The 17222-nt window shown below is 44.7% G+C and overlaps 1 pseudogene; it reads right to left on the minus strand.

The window, feature by feature from the left end:
• Window positions 1–3213: 3213 nt before the first annotated feature.
• Window positions 3214–3740, minus strand: LOC129458297 (small ribosomal subunit protein uS17-like; annotated as a pseudogene).
• Between the last annotated feature and the right edge of the window lie 13482 nt (window positions 3741–17222).

Raw genomic sequence — 17222 nt, forward strand, 5'->3', positions numbered from 1 at the left:
ACAATCTCAGTTCACTGCAACCTCTGCCTCCCAGGTTCAAGCGATTCTCCTTCCTTAGCCTCCCGAGTAGTTGCGATTACAGGCGCCCGCCACCATGCCAAGCTAATGTTTTATATTTTTAGTAGAGACAGGGTTTCACCATGTTAGCCAGGCTGATCTTGAACTCTTGACCTCGGGTGATCTGCCCTCCTCAGCCTCCCAAAGTGCTGAGATTACAGGCGTGAGCCACTGCGGCCAGCCCCAGCCTGTGGATTTCCATCTCAGCTCTGCCACTGATTAGCTATGTGATTCCAAGCAAGTGCCACGAGCTCTTTGACTCTCTGTTTTCTCATTTGTAAAGTGAGAATAACAATACTGTCTGTAGGATTTACTATGAGGGTGAAATGATTCAATCCATGCCGAGTGCTCAGCACGGTACTTGGCACCTTGCAACATACCAAGGAGTTGTTGCTCTTATCAATTTTGTTCCATGCCTTTTTAAGCAAGCATCCCTGATTAAGCACCAATTTCTTTTCTTTTTTTGAGAGATAGTCTTGCTCTGTCTCCCAGGCTGGAGTGCAGTGGCATGATCTCGGCTCACTGCTACCTCTGCCTCCCAGGTAAAGCGATTCTCCTGCCTCAGCCTCCTGAGTAGCTGGGATTACAGGCGGCTGCCGCCACGCCTGGCTAATTTTTGTATTTTTAGTAGAGACGGGGTTTCGCTATGTTGGCCAGGCTGGTCTTGAACTCCTGACCTCATGATCAACCCGCCTTGGCCTCCCAAAGTGCTGGGATTACAGGCATGAGCCACCACACCCAGCTTTAAGCACCAATTTCTTAATTTGGTGTTGTATATGTTTTATCTTAATTTGGTAAGGTGTTGTATTAGTTGTATTAGTTTGCTGGGGCTGCCATAACAAAATACCATAGCTGAGTGGCTTCAGCAACAGAAATTTACTTTTTCACAATTCTGGAGGCTAAAATCTGAGATCACGGTGTCAGCAGGGTTGGTTCCTTCTGAGGCCTCTCTCCTTGGCTTGTAGATGGCCATCTGCTTCCTGTGTCCTCACATGGTCTTTTCTTCTGTATCTGTCTGTGTTCTAATCTCCTTTTCATGTAAAGACACCAGTCATATTGGATTAGAACCCTAGTGACCTCATTGTAACCTCATTACCTCTTTAAAGACCCAATACCCCAGTATGGTCATATTCTGGGGTACTGGGGGTGAGGATGTCAATGTACAAACTTTTTGGAGTTTGTCCCATGACAGGTGTGTTTGTTGTTGTTGTTGTTTGTTTTTGTTTTTGTTTTTTGAGACAGAGTCTCGCTCTGTTACCCAGGCTGGAGTGCAATGGCGTGATCTCGGCTCACTGCAGACTCTGCCTCCCAGGTTCAAGTGATTCTCCTACCTCAGCCTCCTGAGTAGCTGGGATTAGAGGTGCCCACCACCATACCTGGCTAATTTTTATATTTTTAGTAGAGATGGGTTTTCACCATGTTGGCCAGGCTGGTCTCAAGCTCCTGACCTAAAGTGATCCACCTGACTTGGCCTCCCAAAGTGCTAGGATTACAGGCATGAACCACCATGCCCGGACCCATGGCAGATGTTTTTGACCAAGAAGAGTCACGCTGTTTATATTTTATTCTTTAAGAAGGCAAATTTTGAAGCACGTTAAAGGACTAAGAGAAAAGTTTCCATTGGAGGAAAAACTCAGAAACTCAGAGTGGTGAAACCCAGATTTGCTTAGGTTTAGTCAGTTTCGTTGTTTGTTTGTTTGTTTTGAGACGGAGTCTCGCTCTGGAGTGTGAGGCTGGAGTGCAGTGGCGCGATCTCGGCTCACTGCAAGCTCCGCCTCCCGGGTTCACGCCGTTCTCCTGCCTCAGCCTCTCCGAGTAGCTGGGACTACAGGCGCCCGCCACCACGCCCGGCTAATTTTTTGTATTTTTAGTTAGAGATGGGATTTCACTGTGGTCTCGATCTCCTGACCTCGTGATCCGCCCGCCTCAGCCTCCCAAAGTGCTGGGATTACAAGCGTGAGCCACCGCGCCCGGCCATTTGTTTGTTTGTATGTTTGTTTGTTTTCTGAGACAGAGTCTTGCTCTGTCACCCAGGCTGGAGTGCAGTGGCATGATCTCGGCTCACTGCAAACTCCACCTCCCGGGCTCAAGCGATTCTCTTACCTCAGCCTCCTGAGTAGCTGGGATTACAGGCACACGCCACCACATCCAAATTTTTGTATTTTTAGTAGAGACAGGTTTTCACCATGTTGGCCAAGCTGGTCTTGAACGCCTGACCTCAGGTGATTTGCCTGCGTTGGCCTCCCAAAGTGCTGGGATTACAGGTGTGAGCCACCGCACCGGCTGCTTGCTTAGGTTTAGATAGCTAATGAGTGGTAAGGGATTCCGCTGAGTTCTAACCCAACATTCTTATCCACTTCCCCCCACCCTGCCCCCATTCCTCAGCACCACTTCCGCATGTCATTCTAAGTTTGCACGCCTCTTCGTATATGAGAATGATTCTTACAGCTTCTGGTGATTGGATACTTTATTCAATAGAGCTGTTATTTCCCTGGGGCTGAAAGGCAGAGACATAGGCAGTTTTACAAGAGAGATTGAAAAACACAACAACGACACAAAAGGGTGGGGCTGTCCCAAGGGGACTGCTTGCTACTGTGTACTTGCCTCAGATCTCCACTAACTCCTCATAAAACCTGGGACTGGAATTCTCCAGGCCTCACGGCTGCTATCGCAGCCGCCTGTACCACACATATGCCTCCCTGATGTGGCAACGGTAGCCATATGTGGCTTATTAATAAACTTTCTCTGTCTTACAGATTGCCTCGAAGATGCCAGATTTCCCCAAAGACTGTTTGCTGGACTCTCTCCCTCATTAAGTTTCCAATAGCTGTAAACAGAGCCATCTCTGTCTTAAGTCTTAATGACGGGAGGTAAACGATTCTGTTGCTCTAATGCATTCATTCTAAACAGGTGATCTATTACTACAAGGGATTAAATTAAACAGTGCATCACTTTGATATGGTTTGGCTGTGCCCCCACCCAAATCTCATCTTGAATTGCAGCTCACCTGATACCCTCGTGTTATAGGAGGGCCCCAGTGGGAGATAATTGAATCATGGGGGTGGTTCTCCCATACTGATCTCGTGGTAGTAAGTCTCATGAGATCTGATGTTTGTTTGTTTGTTTGTTTTCCTGGGAATGTTGTGTGTGTGTGTGTTTTTTTTTTCCTGGGAATGAGAAAATAACTTTATTTCATTGTGGGGAGCAGGCCGATGTCCAGCCTCAGAGCTCCTGGAACTGCTTCTTGGTGCTGGCGGCCTTGGTGACCTTGAGCACATCGAAGCACACCATCTTGCTCAGGGGCGGGCACTCGCCCACTGTGATGATGTCACCGATCTGGACATCCCTGAAGCAGAGGGACAGCTGTACAGACATGTTCTTGTGGCCCTTTTCGAAGTGGTTGCACTTGCAGATGTAGTGCAGTCTCAGCAGATGACAATGATCCTCTGCATCTCCATCTTGGTCACATGCCAGAGAGGACGCGCCCTCAAATGGAGACATTCCCAGTGAAGGGGCATTTCTTGTCAATGTAGGCACCCTCAATAGCCTCTTGAAGCCCAGACCGATGTTCCCGTAGTGCAGCGGGGACTTCTCCTGCCAGTTTCTCCCAGCAGGACCCTCTCCTTGTTTTGAAAGATGGTCGGCTGCTCTTAGCAGGCACCCTCTGTCTGAATGGCTGCCATCTTCCTGGCCGCCGAAAAAAGGGTCGGACGGTTTTATAAAAGGAAAGTCCTTTCACTTGGCTCTCATTCTCTCTTGTCTGCCACCACGTAAGATGTGCCTTTTACCTTCTGCCATGATTGTGAGGCCTCCCAGCCACGTGGAACTGTGAGTCCATTAAACCTCTTTTTCTTTATAAATTACCCAGTCTCGGGTATGCCTTTATCAGCCACGTGAAAATGGACTAACATACACTTCTTTCTTCATTGTCTTCTGTGAGGCAGTAGATTTTGGAGGTTAAGGGAATTTGATTTTGATTTCTGGCTCTGCCTGTTCTTACTAGGTGTATAACGTTTTGCAAGTTACCTAGCCATCCTAATACTGTTTTTCTTATCTCTATAGTGGGGATAGTAACAGAGTCTTCTCCTGAAGCTTATTGTGAGGATTAAGTGAAAAGATGTAGGTGACACTAGTTGTGTAGTCTGAGACAGAATATGTACTCAATAAATGTTAGCTATTATTGTTAGTATACTTCTTAGAGGAGGATACAAATGAACATCGGAAAAGTAACTGAGAATTAGCCTTTGGTGCCCACCAAGCAACTGGAATTTTGGTCTTAAGTTTTCAACTTGATATGTCATATATAAAATTATTTTGCAAACTACCTAGCAGGTACTATGTTTACTACTTGGGTGACTGGATCATTAGAAGCCCAAACTTCAACATCAAGCTATAGACTCATGTAATAAACCTACGTACCCCCTGAATCTAAACTTAGAAAACAAATAAATAATTAATTATTATTTTTTTGAGACAAAGTCTCACTGTCTCCCAGGCTGGAGTAAAATGGCACAATCTCAGCTCATGGCAACCGCCACTTCCCAGGCTCAAGCAATCCTCCCACCTCAGCCTCCCAAGTAGCTGGGACCACAGGAATGCACAGTCACAACTGACTAACTAAAAAAAATTTTTTTTCTAGAGATAAGATCTCACTGATTGCCCAGGCTGGTCTCGAATGAACTCCTGTGCTCAAGCGGTTCTCCCACCTCAGTCTCCCAAAGTGCTGGGATTAGAGGTGTAACCCACCATGCCCAGCCGTAAAATTCTTTTTTTTTTTTGGGACAGAATGTCACTCTGTCACCCAGGCTGGAGTGTAGTGATCTTGACTCACTGCAACCTCTGCCTCCTGGGTTCAAGTGATTCTCCTGCCTCAGCCTCCTGAGTACCTGTGATTAACGGCACCCACCACCACACCTGGCTAATTTTTTTCTATTTTTATCAGAGAAGGGGTTTCACAATGTTGATCAGGCTGGTCTCGAACTCCTGACCTCAGGTGATCTGCCCCCACCCCCCCTTGGCCTCCCAAAGTGCTGGGATTACAAGCATGAGCCACTGCGCCAGGCCTAAAATTCTTTTTCAGATGGCTCATCGCCTTTCCTAGCTCATCCTTATTATATGAATGTGTTTGATATTTCTTTCCCATTTTTGCCATTCCTTTTTTATCATTATGAAACAATTATAGCATATAAAAAGTATGGAGAATAGTACAATTAGTAAGCATGTACCCATAACCTACATTACGGGTAGGTTATGGGTACATGCTTTACAAAGCATTCCAAAACACATTACAAAACATAGTTAAAACCTGAAAGTTTCTATACGTGATCCGCTAAACCTCCCCCAGGTCATCAATCTAAAAAGTCCTATACACGTTTATTCCATCTTAAAACGAAAATTCTGGCTGGAGCTTACCATTTGGACAAAACTTCAAAACGGTAGTTCTGTTTGAGAGCTAGTAAAGGAAGATGGCAATGAATAAAGGATAGAAAAATTTATAGCTGGGCCTCAAACTCTGAAAATTTTGTTTTCCTAATTGGGATCGTTCATCTGTTCACTGGCTCAGAGAGAAAACTGCAGCCACCATTTTTCTCTCATCCACAATGTTCAGAGCAATGTTTTTCAAACTCTATTCCCTGACCCCTTAGTAAATCATGAAATCAATTTGGTGGATTAGGAGCAGCAAGATTAAAAATAACAAAGCAGACAAAATAGAACAAAAGAAAGGATAAGCAAGGAGAAAATATCAAAGTGTGTAAGGGGGCCACGCGCGGTGGCTCACGCTTGTAATCTCAGCACTTTGGGAGGCCGAGGCAGGTGGATCATCTGAGGTCAGGAGTTCAAGACCAGCCTGGCCAACACGGTGAAACCCTGTCTCTATTAAAAATACAAAAATTAACTGGACATGGTGGCAGGCGCCTGTAATCCCTGCTACTCGGGAGGCTGAAGCCGGAGAATCACTTAAACCCGGGAGGCAGAGGTTGCAGTGAGCCGAGATTGCACCACTGCACTCCAGCCTGGGCAACAGAGGGAGACTGTCTCAAAAAAAAAAAGTGTGTAAGGGTAAATTTTGCTGTGGAAGCTTTTGTTTCCTATTTGTATATGATTATGTATTTGTATATGTGCTCACAGTCACTATGTACTATTATATTCCTCTCCCATGGGTTCTAATGAAAAAAACCCTGAGACCTGCTGTTGCAAAGACTTGACAGTGTTCCAGAAGGCCTGATGTCCAGTCTCCAGCTTCTGGGTGAGAAGGAAGCGATGAGGAGGGAAGATAATATCAAGGCATTGCTTCCGCCTGGAAACTTGCAGCATGAAATATACAGTCTCAGCACTTCTCTCCCTACCTATGCCGTTTACTTCCTGGGGCTATATGTGGACAGAAGTACACCCTCCGACCAGAATGCTGAAAAATTTGACAGCCAGGCTTGAGTCTTATTTATCCTTGTGTTCTCAATCCCTCCTACTGCCCAGTGATTTTCAAAGCCATAAGCATAAATTAGGTACTTCATTAAAGGTGTTTCAGGGATACCTGAAATGTGTCTGAATCAGGTATGGTAAGGCACGCAGACTGGAAAGGACTGTCATGAGGGAAGAAGTTATTTGTACTCACAGATCCCTGGAAACAGGGGCTATAGCAGGCCACACAGGGCCACACAGGGAAGCACTGGTGTCTGTCGGGACACAGAAGGAGTGAGGGGTAATCAGGGGCAAGACTCTTTACTGTGGTTCTGCAGGAAGGAACAGGCTAGGCAGGGTAAGTAGGCGGAGCAGGTTCAGGTTCAGCTGGTTTGAATAATTTCAGTGGGCCTTGGGGTTGGGGGTGATGCCCCTAGTTTTGGTTACTGGTCCTGAGGTAAACAGGACACATGGTGGATAGTGGCCCTGAGTGTGAGAGCTTTGAGAGAGCCCAAGGAAGGAGGCGGTTGGAGTCTGGGCTCTGGCTTGGCTGGTTTGCACATGTGAGGTATGCTGCAAGGCAAATTGTTTCCTACCTCTAGGAATTTGCTAGCTCTGAGAGGAGGCCTCTCTCCAGGGTCAGTAAGGCCCCAAGATGTCAAAGCATCAAACATACAAAAAAGGATTGCTGGAGGCCAGGAGTTCGAGACCAGCCTGGGCAACACAGTGAGGCCCCATCTGCACAAAAAATAAAAACTAAAAAAAGGACATGATTAAAACAGTTTTTGAAATGGAGATAGAGTATCTGACCGATACGGTTTTTCTGTGCTCGTTCTATTGTGAGGCAAAAGGTAGAATATTTAGGCCGGACACAGTGGCTCACGCCTGTAATCCCAACGCTTTGGGAGGCCGAGGCGGGCAGATCATTTGAGGTCGGGAGTTCATGACCAGCCTGACCAACATGGAGAAACCCTACTAAAAATATAAAATTAGCCGGGCGTGGTGGCACATATCTCTAATCCCAGCTACTCAGGAGGCTGAGGCAGGAGAATTACTTGAACCCAGGAGGCAGAGTTGCAGTGAACTGAGATTGCGCCACTGCACTCCAGCTTGGGCAAAAAGAGCGAAACTCTGTCTAAATTAAAAAAAAAAAGGTAGAATATTTGCCCATAATTCATATTCTCTCTCTCTCTCCTTTTCCTTCCCCTCTTTACATGCCTAGTTTGGTGCTTGGTACATAATGGGCACTCAAAAGTGCTCCATTTTCTTCTTTACATTTAAATATAATAATTTTGGCCAGGCGTGGTGGCTCATGCCTGTAATCCCAGTACTTTGGGAGGCTGAGGTGAGTGGATCACTTGAGGCCAGGAGTTTGAGACCAGCCTGGTCAACATGGTGAAACCCTGTCACTACTAAAAATACAAAAATTAGCCAGGTGTGGTGGCACATGCCTGTAATCCCGGCTACTCAGGAGGCTAAGGCAGGAGAATTGCTTGAACCTGGGAAGCAGGTTGCAGTAAGTCAAGATCATGCCACTGCACTCCAGCCTGGAGTTATTATTATCTCAATAATAATAATAATAGCAACAGACTGAGACTTTATCTCAATAATAATAATACTTTTGAATTAGTAGATATAAACTAGTTTCTGTGTGAAAGTGGATTCATTAGAACATGTAATATTATTAAATGATTATCTCTGCACATGTGGAAATTAGCATTTCTGGCATACTAAAGCAAAGAAATGTGATAACAGTGGGTTGTATTTATTAGAGTTGTCAGGTAAAAATATAGAATGGCCAGTTAAATTTGAATTTCAGGTAAACAATAAAAATGTTTATGTATGTCCCAAATATTGCATGAGACGTACTCAGGCTAAAAAAAAAATATAGTTATTGTTTTTCTTGAAATTAATATTTAACTGGAAATTCTGTACTTTTATTTACTGACACCTTAATGTGGTAGGCAGAATTCTAAAAACAGCCCCCCAAGATTCCATATCCTAATCTCTGGAGTCTGTGAATCCAGGAAGCTACCACTCGCATTATTAAATTCTTACATACATCTCTGTAGGACACAGTTTACCTTAAGAGAGGAAGGTTTTCCGGTGGGCCTGATCTAAGCAAATGGACCGTGAAAAGCAGAGAACTTTCTCTGCCTGATAGAAGAAGGGGGCAGAAAAGAGGGCCGAAGAGGAAATCACAGAGTCTGAGGAAGTGAGAAGGACTCCGTGCTCCATGGCTGACTTTGAAGATGGCAAAGGCTGCTGAGAAGAAATGTAAGCAACTTCGAGGAACCAAGAACAGCCCTTACCGACAGCTACCAAGGAAAAAAGCACTTCGGCACATCAATTGCAAGAACTCAAATTCTACCAAAACCAGGCTGAACTTGGAATGGTTTCTTCACCAGTCTCCAGATAACAACTAACCCCAGCCAACATCTTGATCTTTGCCTTTGGCTATCCCATGCCTAGGACCCTGCTGAGCCTCTCTGGACCTACGGAACTAGGAGCTAATATTATGAGCATCATTTTCAGCTGCTAAATTGGTGATACTTTTTTTTCTTTTTTTTTTTTTTAGAGACAGGGTCTCTCTCTATTGCCCAGGCTGGAGTGCAGTGGCACAATCATAGATCACTACAGCCTCCAATGCCTGAGCTCAAGTAATCCTTTTACCTCAGCTTCCTGAGTAGTTTATGGGCATGCACCACCATGCCTGGCTAATTTTTAATTTTTTGGTAGAGATGGGGGTCTCACTATGTTGCTAGGCTGGTCTCAGACTCCTGGCCTCAAGCAGTCCTCTTGCCTCAGCCTCCTGAGTAGTTAGGACTACAGGTGCCTGTCACCATGCCCAGCTAATTTTTTCAATTTTTTTCAATTTTTTTTTTTTAAGAGACGGAGGTATCTCGCTATGTTTCTCAGGCTGATCTTGAACTCTTGGTCCCAACTCATCCTCCAGCCTCGTCCTCCAGAGTAGCTGGGTTTACAGGCACAAGCCACCCTGCCCAGGTGTGCGGCGCTTTCTTATACAGCAAGAGAAGATGAATACACCTAGTATTTATATGTTTTTTTTTTTTTTTTCAAAGCTTGTCACATACTTTTTTTTATTATTATTTGATTGTCAAATGTATGAGATAAACCGGTCCATCAGTAAGATTTATGATGGCCAGGCGTGGTGGCTCACACCTGTAATCTCAGCACTTTGGGATGCCAAGCCAGGCAGATCACTTGAGGCCAGGAGTTCTAGACCAGCCTGGCCAACATAGTGAAACCCTGTTGCTACTAAAAATACAAAAAAAAATTAGCCGGGCATGGTGGCATTCACCTGTAATCCCAGCTACTCAGGAGGCTGAGACATGAGAATCCTCCGAACCCGGGAGGCAGAGGTTCAGTGAGCCAAGATCGTCCACCGTACCCCAGCCTGGGTGACAGTAAAAAAAAAAAAAATTTTTTTTTGAAACCAACAAATGTTGAATAAAATATCTGAAGTAAAGCATGGATATTTTTGAAAACCTACATTTTTCTGCTTTTTCTTTCCTTTATCTTTTCCTTCATATTATGAATAAGGAAGCCATTCTTTTGGAGAGGGATTCCCTTGCTCAGTACTACGGAAGAGTTTTTAAAAGAAGTGAGCTTTCACAAAGGATTGGAAACTAAAGACAGAGTCAGTTTGAGGGCCTAAAGTTGATGAGATATAGAGAATTAAAGGTCTTCGTAAAGATACAAGATGAATCGCTCCAAAATGATTCTGTCACTTTGGCTATAGAGATAATGTAAAGCTTTGTGTGTGTTCCACAAACTCCTAAGTAAGTACATTTCTTTTTTGCATGTGTGAAGCAGGGCTAACCCATAGGCAGTGAGTCCAGAGCCAGCCTACCTTAGTAAATGTCTTTTTTTTTTTTTTTTTTTTTTGAGATGGAGTCTCACTCTGTGGCCCAGGCTGGAGTGCTAGAGTGCAGTGGTGCAATCTCAGCTCACTACAACCTCCAACCACCCTTCCGGGTTCAAGTGATTCTCGTGCCTCAGCCTCCTGAGTAGCCGGGATTATAGGCACATGCCACCATGCCATGCTCATTTTTGTGCTTTTAGTAGAGATGGGGTTTTACCATGTTGACCAGGCTGGTCTCTAACTCCCAGCCTCAAGTGATCCGCCTGCCTTGGCCTCCCAAAGTGCTGGGATTATAGGCATGAACCAACATGCCTGGCCATATCTAAGTAAATTTGCAAAGTAGCCTGCCCCATTCTTCAGTCTACATATTGAGGAATAGGATTATCAAGAGAGCTGTAGCCAATAATCTGGTCTATGGGGCTTTTTAAAAGAAAAATCTTAGACAAATTAAGTTTAACAGAGTTTAATTGAGCAAAGAACAATTTGAGAGTCAGGCAACCCCCAAGCCAGAATACCTTCAGAGAGGCTCCACCGCAGCCGTGTGACAGAAGATTTATGGACAGAAAAAGGAAAGGACATGCAGAAAAACGGAAGTGAGGTGCAGAAACTGCTGGGTTGGTTACAGTTCAGCGTTTGTCTTCTTAGAACTCAGTTGGAACAGTTTGCTATCCTTCACTGACTGAAACTTAGTGATTGGCACAAGAGTACGTTATAGTCTATTTACACCTCCATTTAGGGTATAGTTCACCATGTACAGATAAACCTTTAGGCTGAACTTAAGATATGTAAGGAGGCAGATTTAGACTAAACTTAATTTAACAGACTCTAAGAAATGTAAGGCCGGGTGCCATGGCTCACGCCTGTAATCCCAGCACTTTGGGGGGCCAAGGCAGGCGGGTCACGAGGTCAGGAGTTTGAGACCAGTCTGGCCAACATGATGAAACCCCATCTCTACTAAAGATAAAAAAAATTAGCTGGGCGTGGTGGCATGTCCTGTAATCCCAGCTACTTGGGAGGCTGAAGCAGGAGAATTGCTTGAACCTGGGAGGCAGAGTTTGCAGTCAGCTGAGATTGCACTCCAGCCTTGGTGACAGGGAGCGATTCCATCTCAAAAAAGAAAAAAAAAAAGAGTGAAATCATAGGGCTATGGAAAGGGAACCCGTGAGCTGAGTCAGCCTCTGGATAGGGGCCACAGGACTGATTGAGCCAGGACTCACAGGTCTGGGTGGGGTCTGTCAGTTGCTAGAATGCAAAAGTCTGAAAAACATCTCAAAAGAGCAACCTTAGTTTCCACAATAGTGATGTTATCTATAGGAACAATTGGAGAAGTCACAAATCTTATGACCTCTGGCCACGTGACTCTGGAGCACTAAGGGATTACAGAAAAACAGGCTAGGGCACATGACTGGTTATCGTTTAGCTACATCTACCATTTTAGCAGAACTCAGGCTAATCCTCATCCTGTGGGCTTTCATTAGTCTGGCAAAGGCAATATCCGTCCCAGAACAAGGAGGGGATCAGTTTTAGGGAGAGACTATGATCGTCATTGCTTTAAAGTTAAATTATGGACTAAATTTTTCCCATGGTTAGCTTGGCCTGTGCCCAGAAACGAGTGGGGACAGGCAGCCTGTGAGACTAAAAGCGAGGTGGAATCAGCCATGCTACACTTCTTTCACTGTTAGAATCTTTGGAAAGGTGTTTTCACTAGAGGCCTGCTTGTGCTGGCCTAGGGACTCACACTACTCAGAGATGGTGATGACTGAGCCATGCTAGGTGGTTATCCACGCTGGCCACCCAAGTGGCTCCTCAGAGGGAGGTTCACAGCATTTACCCCACCCAGCTTCTTTTGATTCCACAGGCAAATTCCCGCTTATTTCCAAGATCCGGTTCATGATCCGGGGAGTCAATACCCACTTTTCTCTGTGCTTTCTTTGAACTAGTAGTTAAAATCATGAGCTCTAGAGGCAGATAAACTTAGGTTTCCTGGTTCTAGAGTTAACTGCCTCTCTAATTTTCAATAAGTTGTTTAATTTCTTTAAGCCTCAGTTTCCACATCTGTAAAACTCATAGTGTATTGTAATAATTAAATAATGTAGGCTGGGTGTGGTGGCTCAAACCTGTAATCCCAGCACTCTGGGAGGCTGAGGCAGGTGGATCACTTGAGGCTAACAGTTCAGGACCAGCCTGGCCAACATGGCGAAACCCTGTCTCTACTAAAAATACAAAAATTAGCTGGGCAGGGGCCAGGCGCAGTGGCTTACGCCTGTAATCCCAACACTTTGGGAGGCCGAGGCGGGCAGATCACAAGGTCAAGAGATCGAGACCATCCTGGCTAACACAGTGAAACCCTGTCTCTACTAAAAATACAAAAAATGAGCTGGGCGTGGTGGTGGGCACCTGTAGTCCCAGCTACTCGGGAGGCTGAGGCAGGAGAATGGCGTGAACCCGGGAGGCGGAGCTTGCAGTGAGCCGAGATCATGCCACTGCACTCCAGCCTGGTGACAGAGTGAGACCTTGTCTCAAAAAAAAAAAAAAAAAAAGGTAGCCAGGCATGGTGGCCTGTGCCTGTAATCTCAGCTACTTGGGAGGCTGAGGCAGGAGAATTGCTTAATCTGGGAGATGGAGGTTGCAATGAGCCAAGATTGCACCACCGTACTTCAGCCTGGGTGACAGAGTGAAGTCCCATCTCAAAAAAAAAAAATTTTTAAATAATGTATAAATGCAGTCAGCCTCATGCCTGGCGTGTGTTACATTTTTAATAACTGCTACCCACTTCATTATTGATATCATCATTACTTTGTTGTATTATTATTGTGTTCCTTTGTATTTCTTTCCTATAAAGCTCTGAGCAAGTTTGGAGAGCAGGGATCATATTTTATTTTTATTAATTTTCCTGAACATCTACCATGATGTCTGGCACATAACAGACACTCCATAATTGTTTGCTGAATGAATGGATCAATGAATCAGCAATTGCTTTGAGGTGTCCCTGCTGGAAAATGTGTTTGTATGCTTTTTTTTTTTTTTAAAAAAAAGGGAAAGTATGCAATGGGTTTGGGATAAGGCCAGAGGTTTTTCTTTTATGTAGGTCTGGGACAACACGTTGTCAGCATCCCCGTGAACTTGGAGAGAGAGAACTGGATGGCATACCTTCCAGATATATCACATTAGGTGACAGAAAGCCTGCCACGCTTCATTCCTAGCCCTGTGTACTTTAGAAACAACAAGTAATCGCTGTAATAACTACCCTGTCCAATGTCTTGCCTTCTCTCTGCTCATGGTCTGTCTCCCTAATTTATCCCCACCACCAAAGCGAGAAGACTGCTCTCAAACTCAGGGCTCCGTGGACATGCCAGCATGGTGTTTAGTTCGCATTTTGCCTGAGGTGTTACAGCCATGTGGATTCACTTGAACAACAGGAAAGCCAAGCCGATTCCCAAAGGATTCCAGAAATGACTTTTGGAAGCACATTTAAAAAATTCCCAAATGGATGTGCCTGAAGTAAGAAAAGCCTGCAAACAAGTATATCCACCTTCACAGTGACAATCTCTCCCATCTCAGTGCATTCTTTTAGGGTTGGTGTTTCCAAGTGTCGGATAAGACCCCCTAAACTATATGTGTATTATCACATCTCTAAATATTTAAGCACAATTCTCTATCTAAAAAATTTCCACATTTTCCATGGAAACCCTCCAGTTTTTCTAAATTCACATGTACTCTTTTTGTTGTGTGTCTGTGGCAGAGTCTCGCTCTGTTGCCCAGGCTGGAGTGCAGTGGCGTGATCTCAACTCACTGCAACCTCAGTCTCCCAGGTTCAAGCGATTCTCTTGCCTCAGCCTCCCAAATAGCTGGGATCACAGGCAGGCACCACCACGCCCAGCTAATTTTTTGCATTTTTAGTAGAGACAGGGTTTCACCATGTTGCTTAGGCTGGTCTTGAACTCTTAAGCTCAGGTGATCCGCCAGCCTCGGCCTCCCAAAGTGCTGGGATGACAGGCGTGAGCCATTCATACTCTTTATGAGGTGAGGTTCCTACACTGTTACCCTCAGAAAGGAAGTGTATTTGTGTGTGCACGCACGTGTGTGAGGTGGGAAGGTAGCACTTATGGGTGAATTATCAAAAGATTTCACAGATTCTAGAAGTAGGTCATGTATCTCATGATCTTCATGTTGGAAAGATTTGTTTGGTTCCTGAAAAACCAGTCACTTATGCCTATAGGGATATTTGCTCACCAAATATTCATTGAGCACTGCTGTACACAGGACTCTACTAAACATTCTAGAAAATGAAAAAGGCTCTGGATGGGTAAGAGTCCAGTTGTGTACAATTATCCAAAACACAAGAAAAGACAGAAATGATGCTGGTTATAGCGTTTAATAAAGAGTAATTATTTCTGGCTTGAGTGAGCTGGAAAGGCTTCAGAAGGAAGTGAAATTTGAACTCAGTCTGGAAGAATGGGTAGTTTTGTCATTAGTGGAATAGAAGGGATACAGTGGAAGAACATTCCCAGAAGGTAGATCGAGAAAGAACAAAGAGCAGCGCTGGAAGGTGACTCAGGGATACACTCAGGCCTGTTTGTTCCAGTAGAGCTTTTACATTGGGAAGTAACAGGAGGAAATTTTGCAAAGTGGACAAGGGTGTCTAAGAAAAGACCAGAATGGCAGTAGTGTTAAACAGGACTCATTAGTTTGTAGTGGGTAAAGATAAAACTAATTAATTAATGACTTAGCATCCTTCAGGAAAACAAAACAAAACAGAAACTCTCAAGCTTTAGGAAAGTAAGGGGAGGGGAGAATCATTTAGCTTGGCACACATTGAGGCAGTTCAAGGTATCAAGAGAACCCTGAGAGAGGGTGTAATAGGGATTCAGTGGCTCTCTTACTCCAAACTGCCATCTATTTCTTTTACTTTCTTTCCTTTGTTTATTTGTATTCTCTTCTAATATGCAAGTCTTTGCCTGTAGCCCCAACTTTTTTGTTTGTTTTATTTTTAATATTTTATTATTCTATATTTTATTTGAGACAAAGTCTCACTATGTTGCCCAGGCTTGTCTCAAACTCCTGAGCTCAAGTGATCCTCCCACCTTGGGCCCCTAAAGTGCTGTAACTATAAGTCACCTCACTAGACAGCCCCAACTTCATAGTCCTCTATTATTGTGATTTCAGAGGCAAAATTGCCTCTTGTACAGCTCCAAACAAAAAATATAAGGGCGGGCCGGGCGCAGTGGCTCATGCCTGTAATCCCAGCACTTTGGGAGGCCAAGGCAGGTGGATCACCTTAGGTCGGGAGTTCGAGAACAGCCTGACCAACATGGAGAAACCCCATCTCATTAAAAATACAAAATTAGCCAGGCGTGGTGGCACATGCCTGTAATCCCAGCTACTCGGGAGGCTGAGGCAGGAGAATCGCTTGAACACAGGAGGCAGAGGTTGCAGTGAGCCGAGACTGTGGCATTGCACTCCAGCCTGAGCAACAAGAGCAAAACTTTGTCTCAAAAAAAAAAAAAAAAAAAAATATACAAGGGTGGAGCTCTGATTTCTGTGGCTTCAGCCACACGACCACCCTAGTTGAATCACATGACAATGGGAAAGAGGCATTTTGATTGGCCAGCCCTGTGTCACATTCCTACTCTGTGAGCCATGAGAAAGCTTTGAGGACAGGCAGGTACAATAACCGCCAGCTTTCACTGCACCATGCTAAGAGTTTTATTCTGTCGTGAATTAATTCATTCCTTCACATATTCATTTCTTCAGTTTTTTTCTTTTGAAAAAGGGTCTCCTCTGTTGCCCAGGCTGGAGCACAGTGACGCAATATGGCTCACTGCAGCCTTGAACTCCCAGGGTGAAGGGATCCCCCCACTCAGCCTCCTGAGTAGCTGGGACCACAGGCGTGTGCCACCACACTGGCTAATTTTTGTATTTTTTGTAGAGACAGGGTTTTGCCCTGTTGCCTAGGCTGGTCTCGAACTTTTCAGCTCCTGCCTTGTCCTCCCAAAGAACTGGGATTACAGGTTTGAGCCATTACGTCCGGCCTGACTTTCATCTTATAGACAATGGAGAATTATTAAAGGATTTTTCATCTAGTAAGTAACAGAGATTGTAGTGGTCTCCAGGATGCATTAGAATAGAGAAGAGTGGTCTCCAGAATGCATTAGAATGGAGCCAAGTGACAACCATATAAAAAGTGACAAAGCCTGAGCCAAGGTAGGACAGAGAGGGAAGAAAGGAGGTGACAAATTGGGTACGTGAGAGGTAGGTCATCACATCATGAAATTACCCAATAGCTCTTTCGTCAGTGAAGGTCCCACGTATTGCGTAAGATTACTGGAGCTTTTGCTGAACTCCAAAATTTGACCTCTGTACTGAGTTGTTTTAGGATCCAAAACATTATGTAGCAAGGAATGGAAAGTGTTTTATACAAATACTTTTTTAAATGTCCATAAATGTCTAATGTCTAATGCAGTGTACAGATTCATCAAATGTCAGCAAATTAGTGCTGACCTTGTAGCCACAACACCCATCTGCTTATCCCCATGCCGGGAATAGGCACAATCCTGGCTGGACTTTACCCAGCAGCGTAAGTGTAAGCTGAAATTCACCACCCTCGGTATACCCACAATCAAGGATTTTGAGTTGTACTTGAGATGAGGCCAGTATGATGGTGGAATTGTTAGGGAAACAGGGACATGGGAGAGCCAGGGTGACATCATTTTCAAATCAATTCCATCTTAAAACTAGCAAGACACACTCCTTGCCAGTCACGACCCACGGTCGTAAGATGTTTACCACCAAGGAAACAGCTTAATAACGCCTGCAAGGACAAACTCCTGTGACAACAAAATGCCCAGATGTCCCAACATTGCAAAACAATATGTGCTTT

Source organism: Symphalangus syndactylus, chromosome 19, assembly GCF_028878055.3.
Source record: "Symphalangus syndactylus isolate Jambi chromosome 19, NHGRI_mSymSyn1-v2.1_pri, whole genome shotgun sequence".
Lineage (NCBI taxonomy): Eukaryota > Metazoa > Chordata > Mammalia > Primates > Hylobatidae > Symphalangus > Symphalangus syndactylus.